This window comes from Xenia sp. Carnegie-2017, unplaced genomic scaffold, assembly GCF_021976095.1.
Source record: "Xenia sp. Carnegie-2017 unplaced genomic scaffold, XeniaSp_v1 HiC_scaffold_23, whole genome shotgun sequence".
In the NCBI taxonomy this organism is placed as follows: domain Eukaryota; kingdom Metazoa; phylum Cnidaria; class Anthozoa; order Malacalcyonacea; family Xeniidae; genus Xenia; species Xenia sp. Carnegie-2017.
Window position 1 is genome coordinate 8,981,097 of NW_025813486.1, and position 10,343 is coordinate 8,991,439.

The 10,343-nt window shown below is 36.1% G+C and overlaps 1 long non-coding RNA gene across 1 annotated transcript; it reads right to left on the reverse strand.

Annotated features, from left to right (window-relative positions):
- Positions 1-9,065: 9,065 nt before the first annotated feature.
- On the reverse strand, positions 9,066-9,916 carry LOC124449784. Its single transcript, XR_006949595.1, has 2 exons — positions 9,835-9,916; positions 9,066-9,408 (listed from the first exon to the last, which is right to left on the reverse strand). It is a non-coding gene; the product is annotated as an uncharacterized LOC124449784 (long non-coding RNA).
- Between the last annotated feature and the right edge of the window lie 427 nt (positions 9,917-10,343).

Consider the following 10,343-nt stretch of genomic DNA (forward strand, 5'->3'; position numbering starts at 1 on the left):
TCTTTATCTGTGACATATGAAGAGCCTGAGCAGGTTCAAAGAGATCGTATAAGTGGGACATATGAAGATCGTGAGTAAGTTCAAAGAGATCTCTTTATCTGTGACATATGAAAAACGTGAGCAGGTTTAAAGAGATCTCTTTATCTGTGACGTATAAAGAGCCTGTGCAGGTTCAAATAGATCTTTTTCAAATCGTGGCCAGAGATTTGGCAGGCGGAAAGCGAATTTTCAATATGAACATAATAGCCCAACATAAGACTTTTAAAAAAGCCATCACAATAATAAAATAGAGAAGAATTTATTAATAGAGAAGGATTTGAGTTCAAGACGCTGGAATTTCCTGAACGCTTCGAGTGCTCCGTTTTTGTAGCTTTTATTTAAAATCGTGGCCAGAGATTTTTAAAAAAGCCATCACAATACTTTTTAAAAGAGATTTTTCAAAAAGCCATCACAAGACTTTTAAAAAAGCCATCACAATAATAAAATAGAGAAGGATTTATTAATAACGTTTCGTCTTTAAATTAAGACATCTTCAGATTATTTGAGTTAATTTATATACACGAGGTTTTAAATGCAAGCATGTATTACGGAGTGTTAAATTACATGTGAGGGGAGTAAGAATTTTAGATGACGGAATTAAGTGAGAATGGCGGTATATTAAAGAAGGTGAAGGGGGATTGAGTTGCCTTGGGTGTTAAGAGAGGGTTTAAGTTTGGATATAAGAAGGCTTTCATGAATCACATGGTCATAATTGTTGGAGGAGGAAGACAGAATTGAGAAATCATTAAAATCGGCAGAGTGAGATGTATTTCTTATATGAGAAAGAACTGCAGATGGTGGTGGATATAAGGAAGGCTTCCCTGTTAAGAGAGATTCCAAGTGTTCTGATATTCTGGTGAGTAAGTGACGTCTGGTTTGCCCACATACGATGCAGAGCAGCATCGACACTTAAATGAGTATACAACACCAGATCTCAGGAGCTTGGGAACCCTATCTTTAAAAAGGAAAGAGGAGAGACGCCTGAAAGAACAAAAACAAAGCGAACGTTGATATGAGGAAAGGCAGCATTGCAGAGTCGAGTGATTTGAGTGCGAATCTGAAGACAGTGTAGGCCAGTGAAAGGGAGACAGAAGTACATGATTTTCTTAATAGCAGTGTGAATAAGATCTTTGGGTTCAAATGTATTGTTGAGGAAGCGGTGAACATGATTGTCAAATATGTATGAAGGGAAGTTGTTTAAGGTGAACAATTTTCTAACAACTTCTAGTTCGGTATGAAAGTGTTCATAGCTGGTTTACTTGATTCTCGTGTTTCAGTGTAATTTTGATGGCATCATCTTTTAGAAGTTCGAATTTCGATGTGTCCACTAGAATTTCCATCATCTTATTGGGGTAGTCGTTTTTATTCAGAATAACAACTCCGTTGCCTTTATCCGGTTTCAGGATGACTATGTTGTTGTCATTTCTCAGATCATTTAACCCGTTTAGTTCATTCTCCTTGTATAAGGCATTCGGTCGGCTGTAACTGCGAAAACCCGAGTAAGCTATGTCCTTTAGTTTAGCTTTAATTGAGTCAGGAAAAAAGCAAGAGGGTGTGTGGACGGGTTCTTGTTGAAAGCGATTGTAAAACTTCTCAAATGGTGTGAGGGAAGTGCACGAGTTTAGTTTGCCAGGTGGAAAAGCAAAGTTGAGGCCCTTCGAAAGGATTTCTTTTTCTTTTTGGGTGATGAAACGATTTGAGAAATTGAAAACTACGTCGTCAGGGTTGATTGGGTTTGTGTTAATCTGTCCAGTGCTAAGGCGAAATATCTTGCGGTCTTGGGTGCGTTGTTGATGGCTTAGTTTTTTTGAGTTCTCACGATCAGAAACATGTTTTAGGTGAATGAAGTCAAGGTTTGAAACCAAAGATGCCAGTCTTGAATGTGCGGTCGTAGCTTGTGATGACAGTACTCGTATCTGAGCGTGCTTTGTGTTTATTTCTTCTTGTAACAATTTGTGTTGACATTGTCGATAGGCGCTAGAGGATCGCAATCTGCAATTAGCAACCTTAAACCATAGGAATCTTGGTATTATTGAGCGCTTCTTACACATAGTAAGGAACTCTAGGTCGAGTTTGGCTTTTCCAAGCTTGAGTTCAAGACGCTGGAATTTCCTGAACGCTTAGAGTGCTCCGTTTTTGTAGCGTTTATTTAAAATCGTGGCCAGAGATTTGCCAGGCGGAAAGCGAATTTTCAATATGAACATAATAGCCCAACATAAGACTTTTAAAAAAAGCCTTATAAAGGTAACGGAGTTGTTATTCTGAATAAAAGATGATGGAAATTCTAGCGGACACATCGAAATTCGAACTTCTAAATGATGATGCCATCAAAATTACACTGAAACGCGAGAATCAAGTAAAGACGTTGCTGAGAAAACTAAAGGCAGAAAAATGCATAAATGAAAAAACATACAACGAAATTTATCCCACTGGTACACGTATCGGCATACTATATGGACTCCCTAAAATTCATAAATCCTCCATCCCTCTAAGACCAATCTTATCTAGTATTGACCACTACTCCTACAAGCTAGCCAAATTCTTTATTCCTTTCCTTACACCTATCTCTGCCAGCTCCCATGTTATCAAGGACTCTTTCTCTTTTGTCCAAGATCTTTTACAAAGTGACATTAACGCCAATAACGTTGTGATGGTGAGCTTTTATGTTAAATCATTGTTCATCAACATCCCAGTTGATGAAACAATCGCCATAATAACTAATCACATCTTCTCCAATAACACGTCCTTTCAAGGCCTTGACCGTTCATAATTCACTCAACTTCTCTCCTCTCCGTCAAAACTGTCATTTCTTCTTTAACGGCCAAGTTTATCAACAGATTGATGGTGTGGCTATGGGCAGCCCCCTAGGCCCAGTATTTGCGAACATATTTATGGCCTTCAATGAGAATTCATGGCTTCACCATTGTCCCTCCACCTTTAAACACCTTCTTTACCAACGTTACGTTGACGATTGCTTTCTACTCTTCCGATCATTGGATCACATACCTCTTTTCCTTACCTATCTCAACCACCAACATCCTAACATCTCCTTTACATCTGAACTGGAAAAAGACAACACGCCCCTTTCTTGACGTAAAATAACTCGCTCAAACGGCAAGCTTTCCACCTCCGTGTATCGTAAACCCACTTTCACTGGTCTCTTCACCAATTTCCATAGTTTCATTCCCATTCAATACAAACGCTCCTTGATCTCCTCTTTACTTCACACAATTTTCAACCTCTGTCCAGCTATGAACACTTTCATACCGAACTAGAAGTTGTTAGAAAATTGTTCACCTTAAACAACTTCCCTTCATACATATTTAACAATCATGTTCACCGCTTCCTCAACATTACATTTGAACCCAAAGATCTTATTCACACTGCTATTAAGAAAATCATGTACTTCTGTCTCCCTTTCACTGGCCTACACTGTCTTCAGATTCGCACTCAAATCACTCGACTCTGCAATGCTGCCTTTCCTCATATCAACGTTCGCTTTGTTTTTCGTTCTTTCAGGCGTCTCTCCTCTTTCTTTCCTTTTAAAGATAGGGTTCCCAAGCTCCTGAGATCTGGTGTTGTATACTCATTTAAGTGTCGATGCTGCTCTGCATCGTATGTGGGCCAAACCACGCGTCACTTACACACCAGAATATCAGAACACTTGGGAATCTCTCCCTTAACAGGGAAGCCTTCCTTATGTCCACCACCTTCTGCAGTTCTTTCTCATATAAGAAATACATCTCACTCTGCCGATTTTAATGATTTCTCAATTCTCTCTTCCTCCTCCGACAATTACGACCTTATGATTCATGAAAGCCTTCTTATATCCAAACTTAAACCCTCTCTTAACACCCAAGGCAACTCGATCCCCCTTCACCTTCTTTAATACACCGCCATTCTCACTTAATTCCGTCATCTAAACTTCCTACTCCCCTCACATGTAATTTAACACCCTGTAATATATGCTTGTATTTAAAACCTCGTGTATATAAATTAACTCAAATAATCTGAAGATGTCTTATTTAAGTTAAAGACGAAACGTTATTAATAAATCCTTCTCTATTTTATTATTGTGATGGCTTTTTTAAAAGTCTTATGTTGGGCTATTATGTTCATATTGAAAATTATCTAAAATCTACGGAATATTGAAAGTTATCTTTGTCTACTAGACTCACGTTCTAAAAGTCTTATAATGAAGCATTCCTTTTGAACTAATGTTAGAGAGAGCAAATCCCTTTTCTTCCTTTAAAACAAGAATTGCAGCTCAAAATGATTGATAAAGAAAATTAAACATTAGTAAAGGAATATTACATTTCTATTAATGATTTAAACTTATATACACTATGTCTAGTCATAAAAGAGTATCTTTCATTTGTATTTTAGTGCTTTTGTTTATCAAAATATTTAATTTTAATATATAAATATTTGTCACTTCATGGCAAGCGTGACTTCCGGCTAAATGGTACGATTTGATAAGCTTAGAAACATTTTTGGAGATCCATTATATTCCTGTAATAGACCACGGTCCAAAACGCAGAATTTTACACTCAAATGTGAACAAACTTTGTAATGAAAACAGCAAAATGCAAACCAAACGCAAATAAAAAACCTATTTACGAATGTGACTCGAAGAAAAACACTTAAAAACTGTTTAACTAAATATCCAGACGATACAATTTGAAACGATTTATTTTTATGGACAAAACATGAAAATTGAAAGCCAACCGGTAAAAATACAGCAGAGACGAGAAAAAATGCAAGCTTAGTTTCAAGTTAAATAATGCCATATAATAAAGCTTTTAATAACCTCACTTTCTTGGACTTTACTGAGAAATATCAGACCTGATACAAAAGACCTCGCATTCGGATATTAAGCGCTTAATAATTTAGTTATTAAGTGTTTACGTATTTAAGTGTTTTATAAATTACTTTTGTGTACTTTATCATTTTGAAAATTTCTACTTCATACGCCCTTGGTGGAAATTAACGTAATTTGATGAGGTAGCTAAACGTCTTTGAATAAATATTTCATTTATCTATCCAAATTTGCATAATTTTAACAAAAGAAGTCCAGTTTTCGAATACACTCACGTATTATGAATTATCCAACATAGATTCAAGTGCACATGTTTACAAGTTATAACCAATAGAAGTCCAGGTTTTAAGCATCACTGTTGTGATAGAACGCCCAACGGGCGATAGTTATTAAATGACATTCTCAAGTACAGTAAGAATAAATATACTTCAACTCTTTTTTCAAGCAAAAAGGTATGTTGAGTTTTTCAACATTATTATAAGAGATAAGTGCTTTGATTGTGAGTAAACACAATGTCTGTAAATCGTAGACAACAGGTAACTTCCAGAAGAAAACGCAAGGATGAACACTTGTAACTGAAGCAACTTGACACAAATTACCAAAGAACGAGGTCAGACACTTAGATTTCGGACACTGTCGATCAGGATCATCAACGCAATCCAACGTATAACAAATTTGACCAGAACGCGAGCTAATAATGAACGTCTTAACAATGTAATCAATCGGACAAGCTATGGTAACAGCAATAAGTTTTCCGTCAGGAGAATAATTGATATCATTAAGCAAACCAAAGTAATTGTGATGTTTTGGGTGAACAGCTAACCTTTTTCGATAGGCAAATTGCAAATTTTCAGAATTGTCAGAAAGATATAAAACGCGCCACACACAAAATAGCCCGTAACGATCACATATTGCAAATTCCCCACGGCCAAATGCAGGATTGTAGCAGCAATTTCTAACTGCTGAATAATAATCGTAAACACGAACACGTTGTAGTAGTTTTAAACTGTCAGCGTCAAAATAGAACAGTTCACCATCAGTGCTTCCTGCCAAAAGACGGCTGGCATCAGGAGATAGAGCCAAACAACTAAAGCCATCAGCACGATACTCCGCCCGCAAATGTAAAAAATCTTCAACATCACTTTCATTCCCACTTTCACGTCTTTCTTTTAACATTTGCTCGTCACGCTCATTAAACTCAAGATGCGTATTAAGTATAGGACAACCTAACTGAATGCAATCAACTCCACTATATTCAACATTAAGATCAATCAATTGGTCGAGTCCGTCTTTATAGAATCTTCTACGTTCCACAAACCGTCCGGTAGTTTATACACACGACACCAAAAGCGGTACAAGTAATGGGAAATTCAGGATCCAAACAAATAGTTACTGCAATTCTCCTTCCATCTGGGAAGAATATAAGTTGAGAAATGCGAGCATCAACACAGTTTATGCAATATAACGGTTTAGGTAACTTGCCGACCTCATTATCTGGGATGGCAAAAATAATCAAAACAAAATTGATAATATTATATCTGTGACGATGATTGAGTGCACTTGCAGCTATTAAAGAACCGTCCCAAGAGACGGCCCATTTTGTATCAGGGTTAAAACCTAACACTTTTTTCGAGCTCTTTTCAAATTTTATATCAATGAATTTCTTGACATCAGATTTGAAATCTTCACTTATAAGTCCTAGTGTATCGCTCTTGTAGCTGTACAAGAAACTTTTCATTGATGGTAAATAACACAAACAACGTATCGCCATATTTGTTTCAATGTTGACAACATGCGATGGTGGAATACCGTCTAGTTTCTAAATAAAAAAAGGAATGTTTTAATCGTAATGTGAAAAGCTCACCAGAAGATCAATACTTGAAATATTTTATTATTTATACCTCGCTCATACATATCTCATATTCAGGAAAGCTGGGAGATGACGAACGTTCAGATTCATCATCAGATGAATTGGAAGACATCGCGCAACTCTTTTCAAAACCTAAAAAATCGATTCTATTTCAAAATCGCTACCATTCTCCTCTCGAAGCATGATTTTGCGAAAGAGTTTGGACACAGGAAGTAAAATTGCCTTGTGTCCGCCATTTTGTTTTAAAATAAGCAAATATCTGGCAAATATAGAGAATTGAATGGTGAAAAGACAAATTTTCCGTTTTGTTTTCTTATTCATGAATAGACAGCGATATGGTTTACTTCAAAATCGGAAAATCATCAAGCCACGTTCTTAGATACCTGGCGCTCGACGTTTTACCCTCAACTATTTAACTGAAGCTAATTTTCCAGAGTTTTGGAGATAAAACAAGTCAATAAGCGGAAACTTTTAGTGCAAAATATTCCCCCGTTCAACGTTACGCAAGTCACCCATTCCACATTAAAATAAAAGCATTTGAAATGGTGAATACTTTAAAATCCAATTGGTAAAATATTCTCTAGAAATTTGTCAACGAACAAGCGTCATTTTTAAGTTATCTCGAAAATAAAATAGGCTGTTGTGTTGTATTGATTGTTTTAGCTTTGCTATACTTCCCTTTAACACGATGAAAACAGCTAAAATTCACACTTACCAGAATAAATATTGTCAGAGCACGTTTCAATGAAGACGACATGAAACTAAATGAATTTAACGACCACGAGGTAGAAAAGGTCTGACGTCTGAATCTATTCTTTCCACTAACATGTATCCCAGAAGTCAGCATTAATATTTAAAATTCAATTACCAGTGTGATTATGGAAAATACCCATATACTTCATGATATAAGTTTTAGTATTCCCTTATATATCCTTGAAATATGCAGTAAGATTTTAGTTTATTATATTTTATACAAAACCACTCTATATCACGGTCAAAACGAAGTTAAGTGAAACTTCATTAATGTAAACCCAAGTCCATTGCTGTAGAAACGGATTATTGGGGACAATGGACGTTCCGTATAGGCCGATGTCATTAGCACTTAAGGGTATAAAAATTTGATATTGGCAAACTTTGATAATTCTTGTAAAATCCGTAGTTAAGTCTTGATCTTAGCTTATATCTGCTCGTTGACGGTCTTATAACTATATCTAACAGCATTGATATTTGTGCTTCTAGTCAATTTCTGGTCCATTCATGTTCTGTGCGTTGCGTGCATTCATTCTTATCAATTAATATATTATCTGAATTACACACCCACCCCATTCACTTTCTACGCCTAATTAAACAATTCAATGACCTTGTCAGCAGTAAAGATTGACAAAACAATAAACTGAATCTATCTCAACTTCATCGGAGTGAGCACCTACAGTGGCACTAAGGTCAAACTCAATGCATTCTACAGCTGTTTTGCGAGTTCGTTCCCTGGTCAAAATAAAATTAGCTTGCGAATGTGAGATGAGTTTGTGAGCTTTTGCTTGCATTTTTTCTCCGGCTGCTCCAGTTTTCTTCCTCTGGGAAATTTTGTAAAAGGGTTGATATTTACAGAAAGTATGGCGTTCAGGGAGAACCGTTATAAAAGGTTCTTCTGAGGTTAAAACAGCGTAGACGAGGTTAATATGAATTCATTGTTCGTATACCAGAGTATTTAAATTTATTACTCCTTAAAAAATAACGTTTTGGCTGCGTTTACACTATACCGGATTTGCTCATCACGACATCTTCATTTGCTTTAAAAGGGATAACTGTTCGGAGTAAAAGCTTATTAAGCGGATAGATTTAGTCTATTTGATCGTGTTTCTGACGCTGAACAATTTTACTGCCTTTTAATATAAAGAATATTCAACCTGCTGCGATAGCAATCCGGTATATTGTAAACGGGGCCTTAAAGAAGACGTGTCAAAAAAAAGCATGGAAAAATGTCGTCGTTTTATATTCGCGTATTGCGTAATGATGGGTATTACCATTATGTGCCAAGTAAGGACCAAATTCATTTCCTTATCACAATTCTGCGTCCATGTTCTCGATCATAAATCTTGTTATCAACTTGGGCTAAGTCAGATTAGCACTAGCCTCCCACCCCCTCCCTCCAGCAATTAAAGTATTTTTCAAGGGCTGCACTGAAATAGTTCTCTTTCATTTAAAAAACATTGTTTGCATGGAAGCTTTTTTATATTGGCAAAAATCATCTATTATATTGCTGTCTCTCTTAAGTCATGAATTCCATGCTTCTTTCTTGCAACAAGAATCTTTTGCTCTTTAACAAACAAAACAAAATTTTGCTGGTTTTACTTTCCTTTCATAAATAAGAATGTATTATACATTTTATATTTTACGCATATCTCTCTATTGCTCTCAATAAGGCGATAAAATGTCGAGTTTTTAAATTGACGGGTCATAGACTATAGCGCACCAGCCTTCGACTTTATATTGTTTTGCCAAGATTGTGTAATAAGGACGTCTCTCTATATCAACACCTTCCACAAAGCAACATCCGAAAAACCAACGGAAAACAGTTTATCTCCGGTCGGAGAAAATGTCACATGGCTAATAGAGTCACAATGCATATCGAAATCTTGAAAGCTACCTTTATCATAATCAATTACTTTCACTAGTCGATCTAAAACAAAAAGAAAATTACAGACAGCAAAATACCTAATTAAGTGATTGTAAACTAAAGCATTGGGTGTCATTAATTCTCGAGGAAATAAAAGAAGCACTGAAAAGAAATAAAAACTTTTAATGAGAATTTCACCTAGTGCTTTTTGATTCATATTTCCGACGTAGCTACGTCGATTTGGGACGTTTTTAGACTTAAACTATGTGGGATACGTAACCCTAAATTGTGATCTTAATTTTCTTCTCAGAAAACCATCGATAATCCAGTTTTACTAATGGAAGAAAACTAGATGAGAAAAATTGACATAAGTTGGAGTAGATAAAAAACTTTAACGATTTCAAACTATTATCTTTCAAGATATAGAAAGGATTTTCAAATCATTCAGTGTTGTTTTGCAGAACGTTGTAAAAAATTCTTAATTTATACCTTTGGTTCCAACAGCAATTAAATGACCCTTAGGCGATATTTCCAAGCAAGAAGCCCATTGTGTCAACAAAATAGTTCGAAAACCTGACAATGAACACATTTCCATCAATGATGGACATTTTGTCTGCTCCAAGCACAGACCTCTTACAAATACTGACCTTTCTCTGGGACAAGCTGTAGAATTGTATCAGTTTTCTCAGACCATAACCACTGTACACAATAACATCGGGCTCTGTTGGCGAGAATCTTGCCAAACTTGGCGGTAGATGCAAATACGCAGACTTCAAAGGGAGAAAACATGCTTATTTCAAACTTATTAAAACAGTTTTCCATAATAATTTATTTATCTTTCATTATCTTGAGCAACTACAATCAAGACAAGAAACAAACTACAATTTCTCACCGCATCGTCTTTTTTCAAAGCAATTCCTTCAGGTGTTATATTTGGAGCGGGAAAAGTTAACCAATCAACAAGCTCAGAAATCCTTCGACCAATCGGCCTTCCATAC